The following is a 17,819-nucleotide window of genomic DNA, read 5'->3' on the forward strand; positions in this document are numbered from 1 at the left end:
TTTACTTCCTAGCAAACCAGGCACTTGACAACTCCTGCATTCCCCACACAGCCTCCTTTTTGAGAAACTTCAGGCTTGGTGATCTAATGGATTTCAAAACTGACCTTCACAGTCTGACAAAACCAGCTGGCCACATGATGTTAGATCCCCCACAAAATAAGAGACTTGATACTGTGAAAGCAGCTCAAATAGCAACTACAAAAACCCCATCTATTCCCCAGTACCAATTCCCCAATAAGCCAGCGCCATTCTTGCCCCAGAATTGTGTGATGAGGAGTCCAACACGCCCACCCTTAACAGGGACATCTTCAACTACATCAAGTTGCTCAGAGCCCTGTCCAACCTGACCTTGAATGTTTCCAAGAATGGAACATCCATTACCTCTCTGGACAACCTGGTCCAGTGTTATACCACCCTTATCTTAAAAAATTTCTTCCATCTACTCTGAATTTATGCTCTTTTAGTTTAAGACCATTACCCCTTGTCCTGTTGCTACAGGCCCTTCTAAAAAGTCTGTCCCCATCTTTCCTACAGGCCTCCTTTAGTTACTGAAAGGACACAATGAGGTCTCCCTGCAGCCTTCTCTTCTCCAGGCTGAGCAACACCAACTCTCTCACTGTCTTCATAGGAGAGGTGTTCCATCCCTCTGATCATTTGTGGCCCTCCCTTGGATTTGCTCCAACAGGTCAATGTCCTTCCTGTGCTGGGGACCACATAGCTGGTGGGGTCTCACTGGAACAGTGGAGGGGGAGAATCACCTCCCTCAGCCTGCTGGCCACATTTCTTTTGATGCAGCCCAGGATGCAGTTTGCTTTCTAGGCTTCATGTACACACTATTGGCTCATGTCCAGATTTCCAACCTCCAGGAACCCCAAGTCCTCTGCAACGCTGGTTTCAATCCCTCCGTCCCCCAGCCTGTATTTATTCTGGGGGTTGCCATGACCAAGGTGCAGCACCTTGCATTTGGTCTTCAATCTCATGGGATTTCCTTGAGCCTGCATCTTGAGCTCTGCATAGCATTCTGTCCTTCAGTTCTGTCAACAGCACCACTCAGCTTGGTGTTGTTGGCAAATTTGCTGGGGGTGCACTCGATGCTTTCATCTATGTCATTAATGAAGATATTAAACTGTACTGGCCCCAGTATAGACTCCTGAGGGACACCACTTCTCACTGATCTCCATCCAGACATGGAATCATTGTCTGCTACCCTCTGGATGTGACCACACAACCAGCTCCTCATCCACCAAACAAAACAGTCCACTCATCAAATCCATCTCCCTCCAATTTAGAGAGAAGGATGTAGTGGGGAACCATGTCAAAGGCTTTACAGAAGTCCAGATAGATGGCACCTGTAGCTCTTTCTTAGTCCATTGATGGCACCTGTAGCTCTTTCTTAGTCCATTGACACAGTCATTCCATCAGAGAAGGCCACTAGGTTGCTCTTGGAAAGATTGGATGAGAAATTTCTATAGGTATCTTCATATTCCAGTTTTGCCATGTCATTGAGGTAGCCTAGGTAGAATTTGGTGGAAATCAAGGAAAGCAGGTGCCAGAAGTTTAATATAAGTAATATTGAAGTAGAGATTAGAAAACTAGAGATGGTGAGGCTGTAGACAAATGTTTAGTTACCTTGAGGGAAATAAATCACATTTTCTAAGCACAGAGATAAATCAATGTGAGATCAGGGAATCTGAGAGAACAAAAAATATCTTTCTAAATAAAGGAAAGGAATAGGAGTGATGGCATATGAAGTGCGAGTTTACTTAATTGCCGTGCAGAGAAAGTTCTAAGTGCCTTTCCAAGGTCACTCACAGAATGCAATCCACATCATTTTCCTTTCAAGAGTCACCCTAGTTTATGCTTAATTAAACGATGCAAGCTCTGCACACTCTAGAAAATGCCCTTTTTATTACATTGTAGGCAATTTGCATTTCTGAAGGGCATTTGGGGACCATGACATCACCAGAATGAAGGGCTACTGGTAGCATTGCTCCCATTTTTATTCATTTGTAATTGTTGACTTCTCCAAAGTTCATTTCTATTTCCTGTTTGGACATTAGCACTGGATTGTACAAGAATGCTCATTTTCCAACTTCAATGGCTGTTTCAGTTCTTCTGACTCAGCAGCCCCTTGGGGCTGACTCATCCTCCAGTTGCAGGTGTGCCCTGACACTTCATTCTTCATTTTAGTCCCATGAATTAAAGGCCAGTGGGTCAAGAAAGTACTCACCACCCAGAGCTGGTGGGGTCAATGTGGATGGAGCCTGGGCTAGCACATGGAAGGAGAGAGCTGCATGTGGATTAATCTCTCTCTTCCGTTACTTTCTTTTTGGTCTTTCCAGTATGGAAAAAAGTTTTTCCAGAGTTTTACAGAAAACAATGAGGCCAGAATGGTGTAGGTTTATTTGGGATGCTTCTGAGAGTAAGCTAGAAATAGACATAGGAAACAGAAGTTAAATCAGCAACCCTGGTTAATAGCATCTGCCTACTATTTGTTTGCAAACCCTGAAGCCCAGGGGTCTCCTTGGATCCCCATTTTCTCCTGGTTCCTGCTGACAGCATTTTCTGACTCTGCTTTGTGCCATTAGCATCTAGGGAGAAAACTGCAGGCCTTTCATTTCAGAGGAAGGTTCATTACAATTATCTGTGCCTCTGTCACCTCAGGATCTGATTATGGTGCTGGGGTTGCACCTTGCGATAGTTACAATTAAGACTTAATGAAGTGAGTAACTACAGAGTCCTGCAGTTACTCCCCACAAACTTACTGCAGCTACCTGTACCTGAGGAATATTTACCACCCAACTTACATGATTTGTAATATTTGGAGCTTGTCCTATAAAACCCCACAGAGCTGGGACTGTGAAAGCCTGGGCAGCTCTCCTTCTCTGTCACAACACAGACTGCATGAGCTCGGAGCGTATTGCTGGCTGAAGATGGGTGCAGGTAGAATAAAAAAACCCCTACAAACAACAACATTCACTGCTTTTTGAGCTGGAAAATGATAAAGACATCCTTGATGACAACTGTGTGGAGAGGGCTGTGCTCACATCTACACTGAATTCCAGTTCCACCCCCTATGATAGAGCAGGTACAGAGGTGCAGGCAGCGGGTGTGCCTGAGCCAGCCCACTCCAGCATTGCAGGAGATACATGGCTCCCACATGGTTTGTTTCAATGTGCATTAAGGATGTACCTGACCTAAGCCAATGGAATAAAGTGAAATAACAGAACAAACTGACACTTTAATACCTTTTTGCCAGCCTTGGCTTAAAACAGAATGCACATATGTTCAGGCACACTTGCCAATCCTGTGCTGCCTTGCTAGTAACAAATAGTGATTGGTCTCTTTGCTTTTCTCAGACACGGATGAAGACAGATTTGGGGGTAAAAAGGAAGGTAATAGAGAGTTTATCTCCTTTCAGTTTTCTTTCTTTGCCTCTGTCTTCATAATTGCTGGGAGATTATTATGTCTGAATCATCAGACTTGAAGAACCATATGCCATTTCCCCTTAAATGACAGCTGAGATATTTATCTTTATTGTTGTAGGGTGTCTGGTAGCAACATCTGCAGGTCAGCTGAGGATAATTTGTCTTTTGATATTTTTGATAGACTATCAATGAGGGCCAGCTGGAGCCAATCATGGCCCTTTGGTGTGGTGGGCAGAGGAGAACAAAGAGGTTCTTGTAGCTTGGCACCAGTTACTTGCTGATGTGCTAACAGCTGTAGGGGTAGAGGGATGAGAATTACCTTTTGAATTTGGGAGTTTATGAAGATGCTGAAAGCTCAAGGCTGCCAAATGGAGCTGTACGTATCTTTGTCATCTGGCCACAGGCACTGGGACTTTTCAGGGGGATCCACTTCAGTGAGCACTGAGAGGGAAGAATCCATTTGCAGTATGTGGACTGTAGAGAGAGCTGTGCAAATCAAAAAGAGCTCTCTGCAGTGAGAAATACTGCACATTTGCTGCAGTCATCAGTAGAGGCACACTAGATTCCTTAGGAAAAAATGCAGGAATTTTCACATTTTCAGCTGCTATTCAATTCCTTACTGGTGTTGTCTTTAGTGTTTGATTTACTGAGACTCCTCTCCAGGTTTTAGTTAGTGAGCTGAATATTAATTGTGTCTTCTACCTTCGTTGTCCATGTTGGTCAGACCTGTGATAGGAAGGATCATCAGAGACAAGGCATCGTACAGATTAAATCAATTCCATGTCATTTGCAGCACCAAAGTGTTCCTAAGTATAGATTTAGCTTAGTGACCTTGTAGTGAATGTCAGCAGTCAGTTAAGTCACCACTCAGCACTGACACTGGAGCTATTTAGGAAGTAATGAGTTGGCACAGCACACTAACTTCTGGAATTACTGGGAGCTTGCTAATGTCTGATGCATGCCCCACATAGCGGTATAATTTAGGGAAGAGGGTGAGTCACTTGTACTGCTCCCAAGTGCAGCCCAAGGCACGAAGTTTGTCTTCACTAAAAACATCTCAGGTTCATCTATGAGTACCCTGCTGTACTTTGCCTTCACTTGTCTACACTGATAGCTAGCTCAGGATTTATCCTTTAAGCTGAAGAACACCAACTACCTGTAGTTATCCATGAACACTGACACTGCGGTATACATTGTAGAAATTATCTAGAGTGATAACAACCGTGACAAAATGGTCTTTCACAAGCCCTTTGATCTGAGGTAAGTCATGAGTTGCTGACAGTTTTCTCCCCATGGATGGGCTAAAGAGAAAGCTTATCAGGCTCTCTATTATTAGTACCAGCTTGAGTGATGGGAAAGCTAAACCCTACCCAATCCCAAGGGGAGACAGGGTCTGGATCCCAGTCCTAGTGCTCCCCAGAGCCCACACTTGGAAATGAGAATAGATAAGCAACCCCCGTTTTTTCTTGGAAGCTATGGGTGGTTATTTGACACAGGCAGCATCCAAGGGTTCCCAGGTCTTTGGGGGAAAGACAGAATGTTATAAGCAGTGGATTTAAATTCTTCCAAGCAATAGAAAATTGGAATAGGAACTCCTTGGGGAGCCACTGCTCCCACCTGGGGAGGGCACCAGCATGTGGCAACTGCTCCTCTAGCTTATTTTGTACAAAGCAAATTTCAGTCAGAAACACCTGATTTACATGAACAATTCAGAAAGATAAACTGGGAGGAAGATTGTTCCAGTTGGTGCAAACCCCAAGGGATGGGGTTTGGGCCTTCTCTTCCTTTACGTGGTAAAAGCTGGTAATTGTTGTCACCAATAAACCAAGGCACAGCACAGTTACAAACTATTTTGTGTGGGAAAGCAGAAAGGATGCCTGGATGGTCACAGCACCTTTCCACACTCCCTGCTTTTTGCAGCATGATCTTGAGTAGGTACTGAAACGTGCCATCTCGGTGTGCTGGGTGACCCTCCAGTTACAGGCATGACCTCCAGTAGGCATCAATCCTGCATAGTTCTGTATTTTTGTTTTGTGCTCTCAAATCAAAATACAGCTTCAGTCTGAGGTAGCTTCTGAGCAAGACAGACTACTTCTTTCACTGAGTATGTCAACAAATCAAATCTGAATTTGCTCAGTTTAAATATATTTTCAGAAAAATTCACTGTTGGATACATCCTATTACACAAGTGTCTGAAAATCAAAGGAAAAATGATTAGGAAAGGATCCTATCTTCTGGTTTCTTACTGTTTCTTTTCTCTGAAATCTTTCACATGCAGATGTTGATGGTTTGTCAAGCACACAAAAAACAGCTCAGTTTCTGCAGATGCAAGGAAATAGAATATCTAAAGAAATTGCAAAGAGTAGAAGCAAATGAAAGATCTTTTTCAATAATGTGCAAGGTTACAGAAAACAAAGATATTCATGAATCCTCTAAAACTGAATGCGAAGTAGTGAGATTGCATTTAACAAGAGAGCTTTCTTTTGTCTCTTTGTATTTAACCCCAAATTATTTATGTTCTCTCTCATGGTAGCAAATTCAATCCTTTGGAAACATATTTGCCTTTAGCACATAATATCCATCACAATAAAATATATGACATTTGTTGTCAAGACCTGTATGAGTGTTATAGATGGAAATTGAAGGTAAAAAAGAGCTGGTTTATTATACCATGAGTTCAGCACACCAAACTACTTAACCTCTTGTCTTTGGTCTTTCGTTCTTCAGGTCAGCACACTTTTGAAGTGTTGCCAAGATTACATACTCCTTTTGCATGGACTAGAGATTGCCCAGTAGTGGCCTCTGTGCCCAGTTAAAGTCTGGACTGAAAAATGACTGCATGTTGCTAGGGATTTCTGCCTCATCCTGCTTGGCTGCCTACAGAGAAAGACCATGCAGGTAGTGATTACTAACAGGTTGTTAAACACCTTTCAAGAAATCATATGCAAGAACAACTTCAAGTGGTGCACACTGCGGTTGGTTTTCCTCCAGGCTGACGGTTAGGTAGGTAAGACAAGCACCAAGAGCAACACGTTTGATCCATGTGATTGCAACACTGCTGGGGACCAAGAGGATTGGGAGACCAGGGAAATTTGCCTACCTGACAGGGGCTCATGGCTGAGGCAAAGTACTGCATTAACATTTCTGGACTGTTAGATCCTCAGGTCTCCACCCTGCACATGGCTTTTTTGGGCATCATTGCACCGCTCACTGATGCAGGTGTGCCACCATGCTTCAGTGACTGTAAATTTGGTGTCCTTGGCAGAAGTTTCAAAAGTAAAGAGGTCCTCCTTTTTGCTTTCTGACTCTTTGGGATGAAAAGATTATTTTAAAGATTTTTCCTTCCCTAGTTCTCAGTTCCTCTGTTGGCACTTCAGATTTATGATAAGCAACATGGGGTCATGAGCAGCTCAGGTAGTGGACGGAGCCCTGTTCCGGAGACAGAGGTGGTTTCTGAGCAGGCAGACCGCACAGTGTGCTCAGCTGTCTCCACTTCTCTCTTGATGAAGCTCAGACCCAGAGAGAGAGTGGAGTAACCACGCAGATGTGAACCTCTGCAGAGATGGTGCTGGCTGGGCAGGACAGCAGAGCTGGACTTCAGTAAGTTCTCAGCTGTTTAACTTCATAATAAATTGCATAATTGTGGTAGTTCAAGAAGTGACTTGGGGTTCTTCAGGTGGGAAACAGACCTGCAAATACCAAAGGACTACTGCTGCAAATATTGAGGAGGGAAGAGTGGATGGGGACGGAGAGTGGCCTAAGAGCTATTGTCACATGGATGGGAAGGAATCTAAACCAGATATTAAAGAGGGGGAATGGATGTTTTCTTCCTGTGTATTTGTACATGCTTTCCTGCTGAGCTTCTGAGCTTTCTGAGCTTCTGACTGTATTCACTTCTGTCAGGCAAGATATCTGTCTTCGTAAACAGCTTCAGGGAATACAGTCAGATGTTTTGGATACCCACAATGGGTGCATTCAGTCTTCTGGGGCTTCAGGATGCAGGTTTAGCCCATTCTGTTACTCATTTTGTTGCTATAAGTACCCCAAACCATAACAATCTGACATCATGGCAATGTAGTCAAATATTCCCAAAACAGTAGTGGAATACACAGCAGATTTCAGGCACTGCATCTTTCCACCTAAGACTTACATCTTACCCCCTTGTGTGGTTGAGGATAATGGAAATTTGAGACAATATTTTCAGGCAGTTTCTCTTCTAGTACTGCTGTGCAGTTCTGAAAGGTCTTTCACTCTGAACCCTGAATTATCTATGCCCCCAGAACTGCAAGAAAAATATGCTTAAGAAAACCACAAAAAAGTAAACATTGGACTTTTTCCCTTGTGATTTTCCTCACTATTGGTCTAGTTTATGCTTCCAAAGACCACCCATTTATTTCTTCCTGGCTGTTAAAGCTCCTTTTCTCTTTTATTCCCTCTTCCTACAGGTCTTTCACCCTACAGCTGGTGTGGACAGCTAAGATCAGAGAAAGAAAAAATGAATGGAAGAGAAAAAGGTGAAAGACCTCTACCAGGCATCTCTTGCGAAAGGGAATTTGAGGTACCTCTGTGGTATGAGGGTAAGAAGGTGTTTCAAGAGGTCTTCTTGTCTTTGTCTTTGTTGTCTGTCGTAAGTATTACTGCAGGGGAATGAAGCAAAGTTGAAGAGGTAGTCTGAAATCATTCCTGGGACTACATCTCTCGAGCCTTTATGGGGTAGTAGCATTCAAATGGGGCTGGCTTTTCCCAGTCTCTGCTAGCCCCATTTGAACGGGAACCTCTCATCCCATTCCCAACTGCAGGCTGAGCCACGTGAGCATTTTTCAGCAAAGTAACTCCCATGGGCACTTCTTGCCCCCTCTGTGTTGATTTGATTACTAGGCTGGATTGAGCAACATCATCTTCTCAGAGCAACCTGACATCACTGGGAGGGTGCAGTGGCTGGTTTCCAAACCCTGCAGCAGGGAGCACTGGGGCATAAGAGCTGACTTACAGAATCGTCCTGATACACAGTGACAAAGGAAGCAAGGACATCGGTCACAAAAAGACCAGGGCTTTGACAGTGACAGCTGATGATCTACAGCAGTTGCATTTGGTTTGCAGTCAGTTCATGCTACACTTCAGATGTTTATGTGTCTTTTTGGGATTTTTTCTCTTTTTATCATATCCACGGAATTATGCACATTGTTCCAGTTGCTGTGTATATTCCAGCCTGAAAAATTGTTCTCTTTCAAATCCCTGGTGGCCTGCTAAAGCCCCAAAACAAGCTGCAAGGATTAATTCCTCCCCAGATAAGATTTTCCTAAACCCTAACAGATAATTTATTTGAAGTTTAATTTTAGTCTGTTATTACACGCACGGGCCTTATCTTCATTCAGAGTCGTTAGCAAAATTAAACAAGCCTCTGCAAACAGGAAAGGGAAGCATAAAAGAGCCCTAGCACATAAGTGACACAGAGTTAAAGGCACTAATGGTAGGCTTATGCAGTGCTGGCAAGTCTGAGCCCTCAAGGAACTTGTGATTTGTCATGTTCTTCATGACCCCTGAAGCAGGGATACATCCTGCCCTCTGGGATCTCATGATGCTCAAGTTCCCTCTGCCATGATCCATGATAGGGTACCTAAGCCCTGCCCCTCCTTCTAGTTCACAGGATGCCTCACTCCATGGTTTCCCAACTCTTGTCCTTCTCCCTACATTGCAGCAGCTCTGCGTTTGCTCCCTTAGATGCCGAAGAAATTACAGCAGCTGTGCTCAGCGGAACAAAGAGAAGAAAAAGCAAGGCCACATCACATCTTGTGTAATCCATGAAATGGAATCCTTGAAATGTTCACTGTATCAGTGGTACCACTGGTTGAAGTCTGTCCTAACTGCTTTGCACGGTGGATCCATATCCCCACCAGGGAGCTGAACTCTTCCCTTCTACCCATCATGACACAGGAGCGGGGGGGAAGATCATCTCCCTTTTGCATCACTCTGTAAATAGGATTTGGACCCTCAGTCTCAAGGTATAGAAGGGTGCCTGAACATGTTAGCACTGCAGTGTATTCCTGATCAGGGTGATGTTTAAGGCAGTATCTAGACAGCTGCCACATTTGTGCTATTTCACCTCAGCCAACAATGGCTGAACCAGAGCTTAGCTGAGAATGTTGTACTTCATATATAGTCTTGTCATTACAAAAAGCAATAGTCTTTTCAGGAAGTGCTCTGAAAGTCTCCCTTCTCCAATTGCAGTTGTATAAAAATTCCAGACCTAGAAAGAGAAAAGGGACTGCTATTACTAGTGACTTTAACCAATCTGGAAAAGGAACAATGCTGCTGGTCTCTGTCTTTAAATCAGTTTCTTTCTTCTTTAGCACCACTATGACCGCCTAGGTCCCTCTAGAGAGTACATGACTAATTCTGCTGTGCTGGAGCTGAAAGGGTTACTTGGAGCTCTTCAACTTAGGAATATGCTTAGGCCTCAGGACAGGATGCTGAAGACCTGAGTTGCATTTTCTACTCTTCAGCAAGTCCATAGGTCCATGATAAAGTCACTTAGGGCTAGACTGAGAGGAATGTCGGGAGAACTCCAATAAGTTCCTTAAGCATGCAGCCAAACAGCCTGAGGGCTGCCCTGACCTCTTCCATGGCTCATAGGTAGAAGCAGGCACCTCAGAAGAGACGAGAAATTGTGGTGGCCATGATCATATTTCCTAATCATCCACACATATCATCAATGTAGTCATCTAATTTATTATTTACCTATGGGTATAAAAAATAATTATGATTAATAGAATTGCTAATTTTTAAAGAAAATACCATAATTCAGACTCTCTTTGTAAATCAGTTCAACAAAAATTAAGCAAGCCGGTCTAGATTAAGCTAGTACCATAATCTCCCATCCACACACTCTACCTATATGTAATAATATATATCCATTTATAAATGCATTTATAACTGTTAACTAGCTATTTCAGTGGTTACAGGTCTGCCACATATGTTTTAAGGACAAAGTAAAAGAGAGTGAATATCACTAGGTCCTCATATTTCTCATAAACATGAAAAATCTAGTGCATTTCTACCACAGAAATGAAGAATTGTAAATCCTTGTAAAGGCAGCCTTGTGGCATGGGAAATCCTGTATCTGAACGCCAATGTGATGCATCAATAAAAACCATTGAATTCAGCTATTACTTTTGTTGATGGAGAATTGACTGTGTAATTTCATTTAGGGCAGCCTGCAAAAAGAAGCTCTAATAGCCAGAAAATGTCTTCATTTTCCCTGCCTTGTAATATGGATAGGTCTGTGTAGAGTTAGATGGAACAGAGAAAAATATTTCTCCTGATTAAGTATTACACAGCAAAAGAACAAGAGTCAACAGACACAAGTTGCTGTAATGGACATTCTGGTTAGATAGAATCACAGAACACGTAATGTTGGGAGGACCCCATTGGGTCATCACTTTCTTCTATCATCAGGTAAAAGGAAATAAATTCATTCAGTGTGGTGAAACACTGCACCATGTTGCCCAAGGAGGTTGTAGGATCTCTGTCCTTGGAGACACTCAGAACTAGATTTTACAAAGCCTTGCTAACCTGACCTAACTTTGACATCACCCGTGCTTTGAGCAAGATGTTGGACCAAATGAGCTCCAGAGGTCATTTTTATAGTTCTATGATTTTATGATAGCCACAAAAGTGCTTTTGACGCATTAGTTGACAAGACTTTTTATATTACCAAGAGGGAACAGCATGTTTTAGCTCATGTACATGAATACACACACTATGCTGGAGGTCTAAAGGCAGCACAAAAAATACCATATGGACTTCAAATACCTACATGCAATTTCACAAATTCAGAGAGCAGCCTCCTGCTCTGGGTCATGAGTGTGGCTGTTCCCTAGAGGTTAGACCACGTCTTTGTAGAGCATCTCACAGACTGAGTTCTATAGGTACTGGAAGTACCTATAGAAAATTGGAAGTAATTTAATAAGAATTATATTTTCTGGCTTTCTCCTTGCACTAATTTTTAGAGCTTCACCCCCCCCCCCCCCCTTTTTTTCCCCTGGAAAGTATATACTATCTCCAAACAGGCTAGGTAGTATTATGTTCCTCTAAGAGGTCACTGAAATTGGTCCAGTTCTTAAGAGATTATTAGCAGCAGGTCACATTTCCAAATAATTTATTTCCACAATATTTTCCACAAATAATTTGGAGGGTTTTTTCTTTTCATTAACAATATGAGCTATTTTAATAGCAAAACTATTAAGAAATAGTATATATTCAAGTTGTTGTGAAAGCATTACAGCAAATCTACCACTGCATGTGTGTTCCTCCTTAGCTTGCACAGTCATGCCAGCTTGTTTGCTGTAAACAGTAACAGCATGTTGTAACTTCATACTGGGAAAAGGAAAAAAGCATTTTCAACAGCAACCTGAGTAAGACTGTAAACAACATAACAAGCTGTGGAAAGACTAAAGTGTTGCTCTGCTGCTGAACAAAGACCACTAAACACAGATAAGCAAGGTAAGGTACCTGGGTACCAATATGGCTAGTGAAGATAGGGGCTGAATCTGCATTTCTCTGCTATGGAACTACACATACCCTGTGAGATGCAAAGCATGCCCTTCATAGACTGAAAGACATTCTGATTCAAACTAAACATTGTAACTCATTCTCATTAGAAGCAAGTTAGGTAATTTAGATTAGTCTCAGGTAATTTTAGGTCTCCAAATCCAAGGTTCAAGGGACCAAGGAAAAGTCTTCCTCCATTTCAGCATCTTGCTTTCTTTCATATGCCTCTAAACACTTGGAAAATGTGATCTAGTGGAAACTCAGGATTCAGAGACAAGGAGGCAGAAAACCCTGCAATGTTGTGACTCTGGTAAGCAGATGACAGGGCAGCAGGGAAATACCAGATATTTGGATTGCCAATGATGTTGATACCAAGACTGATTTCTCTTTACTGCAATAACTTTTTATATAATTGAAACCTTTTTTCTTCTTTTTACTTCTGTACTAGTCATTTAGAATCTCAGCTAAGCTGTTAGTTTTTGTGGGGAATCTAGTCCTCATGGTGGTAGCACTGGACAGTCAACTATGTGAAAGCACACTTCAATAAATCTTTATGCCAACAGAGCTCTGGGATCAATCAAAACTTCACATGCTGTCCAAATAAACCATATTTGCAGACCTTTTGGGCTTGATCCAAAAGAAAAACAGTGCTTCAAACACCTCAGACATTTTGGGAGGTAAGTTCAAACTCTCACTCTAACGTGGGGTCACCTTTAACAACTTTATTTTTGGAAAAAAAATTCTCTCTGATCAGGAGCCTGGTCCTGAAATTTATAATGGGATCTGATTTGTGTGGTTTGATTTCATCTGGGGTTTTAAGACTGTTGGTTCTTATTTTCTCATGTGCTATTGATTTGTGTTCCCTGACTGAATAAGCACAAGATTCATTTACATGAATAACCCCTGAGGCTTGAAATGCCCCAATACTCTAACAGAACACCTAATTTTTATTTATTTTTTTGTGGCAGTGTATTTTCCCCCACTGGTTACTAACTGCTCTCATCCTAACATTATGCCAGTGTAAAACCTGGGAGCTGATTTAAATCTCCACCTTAAAAAGAAAAGACAAATGGTAGCTGTACTAGCAAGCATGAACCCAACAGGAGATGCTATAGGGGGGTTCACTTCCACATGGCCTCTTGCTGGTGTGGTACACACGGTCCAGGTCAGACACACCAACACAGCCTCGCTGCCCACAAGATGTCTGTGGGAGAACATCTCAGGTGCAGCCTGAGTGGGACAGGACAGCTCTTTGCCCCTTACGTAGAGAAGCCATAGGGTAAATGGTATCCTGCGGACTGCTCAACTTCAAGAAGGTTTTCCATCCTTTCATCATAAATTGCTTTTCCCTGTATCTTCTGCTACTATGCTAAGTTATTGTAAATTTCAGAAAAAGTATGCTATATGTGGAATGGATCCTTGAACAGGGAATGTTTAATAGAATTGGCAATACTACTGCTGCTCACTCGGAGCCCAAAAATTATGAATCAGACCCCTGAAAAGTCACAAAATCCTGCCATTTTTTACGTACATGTAGGATCATGTAACACCCCTGATTCTGTGCGTTGTTTGCACAGTGTGCAGCTTGCTCTTCTATGCCAGGACCACTCCACATGGGCTGGGAGCTGAGCAGCTTGGTCTCCATCATTCTGAGAATCTCTCTCTCCTCAGCTTTCCTCTGCTGCTTTCTCCTGTTGCTTGTGAGGTGTTTAGTGCCTGTACTCAGACTTGCTTGCTGGCAGGTAATGCCCTAGTGCTTTGACTCTGCCACGGGAACAAGATTTCAGCTCAGCTTGGTGTTGTCCAAGTTGCTTCTGCACCCTTTGTAAGTTATTAAGAGGCTGCTTCTTTTACCTGTCAGCCTCTGTTTGGCTGCCTTTTAGTCTCTGAAAGGATTAAAACCACCATTACTCTCCCTCTTGCTCTGCATTGTGCCTGTCCTTCATCACTTGTGCTACTTGGCGAGGAGGCATTCCCTACTGAGCCATTCTGGAGCTGCACACCAGCACCACTGCCTGACCTGCTCTGTGTGCTTGGACTGGCCATGCTTTGTATCACATGCTTGAACACATCTCCTGCTGCTGTGAAAAGAGGGCAGTCCAGCTCCCACAGCCAGAACATAACACACCACCAATAACACACATCCTGGTGTATGAGGGCAAGAACCACCCTCTGGCTTTATCCCAAGTAATACCTTCCTTTCCTTTTTAGCTTTTTAATTTTCTTTTTTTGTCTCTCGAGGTGGAGCCAGTATTGTCTTCATATGTTAAACTGTTCCCATTGTGTTCTCAGAGGGATGTTCAATGCACTTGGCTTAGCTCAAGCCTATACTTTTCACATCCCTGGCTTTTTATGGTAGGTATTCATCTTGTTTGGTCAATTCTTGCGCTGACATTAGCTGACATTTTTTGAAGTCCTGCCTCATACACCCAACCCACACTCATAGGGAGCAGAGTGAATTCTCTGTGAGAGCCACAGATTGATCTGAGGGACCCAGCTCTTGTGTATCGCTCCTGGGAAAGGTGATGGTCCAACAGCACCCTGACAGACCCATGTTTGTCACACACAGCCTGTGCTTGCGCCTCGGTCTGAGCGTGAGGCTCAGGCTGCTGCCAGTAGTTACTTTTGTGGTCTGACTTTATCCTTGGCTTGTGTTACTGGAGGCTCATGTAGGATGTGCTGTAGTGCCTCGCAAGTGCTCTGCAGTGGCTTCTGATCCAGCTGCACATGTAGCTCATGCCCAAAAGAAACCGTCAGACTTACACAAGAGACAATGGTCCTCACTGCCCTCGTTTGCCAATGAGATTGGAGCCACAGACTGGCCAGTGGCAGATCTGGGGATTCAGGCAAGGAAAGCCTCTCCAGTCTGGAGTTTTATAGTTACGAACTAGTTCCTCAGTCACACCCTGCTCAAAGGCAGACACATGAAGTCAGATAGAAAAAGGGCCCATCTAGAGTCAAAGAGCGGAAAGAAAAATAAATACAAAGAAGAGGAGAAAGATACAATGCAACAAAACAAGGGAGATTTAGAGTAGATTCATTGTAAAGAGGAAGAGGATGGGAAAGGGAAGCTGAAATCTAGAAAATTACTCAGTAGGCTAATAAAGAGCATGTTCTCAGATTTCAGTTGTCCTTCAGTTCAACTTTTATGCTTTTATTTAGAGTTAAGACAAGGAAGGTGGACTTGTCGGCATATAGCAAGCTATTTTTTTGTGCTTTTCTCTTATCTTGCAGATGTAGGGATAATATTTTCTGTATTACTTGTGGGCTATCTCTACTCAATTCTGATGTAACCATGCCACAGAATGCAAAAACTTCAATAACTCCTGTCTCAAAAAGAAGGACTGAAACCTTGGCTAAGGCCAATGAATAACTCCATTTCACTTCAGTGAAAATTCAGGATTTCATCTCAGACATGAAGGTTGTTCAATATTGAGAGTTCTGTGAACTTCAGGTCATCACCAAAGCCAGATCTTGGGATTCAGGTGTTTTTTTCCGTAGAAACTAATGTAAGTTGGCAGGAGTTTCTCCCATTCCTCATAAAGCAGGGAGGCTGTTCCAGGGTTAGTAAAAAATAAGCTGCAATTCTTCTTATTTTGAAGCATTTCTCTGTGTGGTGTAGCAGGGGTAGGTTTCACAAAGGTGATTAGAAAACAAGCATTTGTACACAGGACTTTCAATGAGGACGTTATCTCCTCTAATCCGAGAATTCTCTTTTTTCCTGGCTTGGGGGCGAAGCACTTTATAGACAAACACAAAGGCAAAACAGCCATGTGCTCTGAATAACTCACATTCAAATTAGACTGACAACATAATGAAAGCTGAATAATGTTATATTTGGAAGTCATTGATAAAAATCATCCTCAGCTCGTATCTTGAGAGGATAGTAGGATGAGTGGTTATCTATGCCTCTGCTACTCTGCTTCTTCTTTCACAGTCATTTTCTTTTCTCATCTTGCCTGGCACTCTTCAAAAACAGCCTCTTTAAGATATGAAATTTATCTTCATTAAAAAAAAAAAAAAAATCCTCCTAACTTTCCTGGATGGAGTCTTATAGTGCTCCAATAATGTTTGAGAGTTGGTGTACTCAAATCCTCACTGATTTCCAGGATGGGTCTTAAATCACACATTATATACTCTTATCCACCAATACTCTGCTCTGGATTTACAGTTCCAGTTAAAGTTAGATCTGTGAAGGAAGATGACATCTTGCTGCTCCCCATCCTTTTAAAATACCAAATCAATTTAAGGGTTTAACTTATTGTTATAGTTTATCCTGAACCGTCTGAATCCGTTCATTGAATTTTAGCTGTAGCTATACAAAATTCTATACAGTGAAATTGTTTGGCCATACTGAGAATGTCTACGCCATGATCCATCACTGCCACTGACTGCCAGCAATAAAGAAATCCTCCTTTATTCTCCATTCATTTAAGTGAATCTCTGAAACTACTATTGAACACCAGGCGTACAGCTTACTAGGCTTTAATTTTTTTCTTCTTCTTTTAAGGAGCACTTAATATTTACCTGAAATGCACTTCATTGTTGAGTGTCTTCAGAGCTGTCAAAAAGAGACATTGGGAAGACCCAACGAAATACAGACTTGTAAGACTGACTGTAGTAGTGAGCAGGATAATGGAAACATTTATAAGGCAGATTACAATTCATTTAGGAATGTGATTTAGTAAAGGGAAAGCTGCCTGGTTCTGCTAAAAGAAGATCATGTATGACAAATGTATTAGGGTCATTTCAAGGCATTGCTGAACTGATAAAGAGGAAATCGTTGACATAATTCATCCAGATTTCAGGAAAGTATTTGTTACACGCTGTACAGGAGATCGATTTACAAGGTCAGAAAGCTGAGCATAGGGGACAACTCTTGAAATGGAATACAAATTGGTTGAGGTGCAAGAAACAGATGGCGTCAGTAAAATGAAACCATTCAGGGTGCGATGAGGTACGGATTTGCCTGAACATGAATACCGAATACCACATGATTCAGGTCTCAAGCCATTTGTAGCGCTAGGAATGTGGACATGGGCAGGTCTTCACTGCTTTGGAATGAAGAGACTTGCAAACCACTCTGGGGTGATTGATTGAAAACAACCATGAAAATGCAAATCATAGTGGAGAAACCCATGCAGTAAATGCACTTCTCAAGTCCTCTATGGACAGGAGAAAAATGCCTAAAATTCACAGGTGATTAACCACTTCTACCTGCTTTTAAACACCATCTGTGCACCTTGTTAAATACCAAATTGAAACAGATACAGTTTCCTGGTTTGTCAGAATCTGCCCAACCACTAAAGTTGAAAAAAATGACATTGTGCTGTTAGTGAAACCCATGCACAGTGCAGAATTGGAAGGCTGGAGAGTGCAGAGCACACTCTTCATCAGCAAAATGTCCAAGCAAGTGCCTTAATAACCAGGCTTTGACTTCTTCTTACTGAGTGGATTTTTTTCTCCTTGATTTAGGAATAGACTGAGAAACAGCCTAGAATTGAGTACAAATATGACTGAGCACAGCAAACTCAGAGGAGGGTCCTAGAAACTAGCAATGTTCCAATAAAGACTCATTCTCTGTGTACACAGATTGGCTCAAACATGAAATGAGGGGCTAGATAACTCAATACACTCTGTTAGATGATACGTTACTTTTTCTTTTAAAGGAGAAAGGCTACACATCTTAAAGTTTTGATGGGAATTAGGCACCTCATAGCATTTAAAGTTCCACCATGGGACTCAGCTTCTAGCCATAAAGTTGCTTGAACAGTGTAATGCTTTTGGACCCCACCTCCAATGATGAAAGCATTACTTAATTTTATTTATTCCACCATTTAA

This window comes from Corvus kubaryi, unplaced genomic scaffold, assembly GCF_017639235.1.
Source record: "Corvus kubaryi isolate FWS band 111438036 unplaced genomic scaffold, C.kubaryi_AGA036_p1.0 split1-131, whole genome shotgun sequence".
Lineage (NCBI taxonomy): Eukaryota > Metazoa > Chordata > Aves > Passeriformes > Corvidae > Corvus > Corvus kubaryi.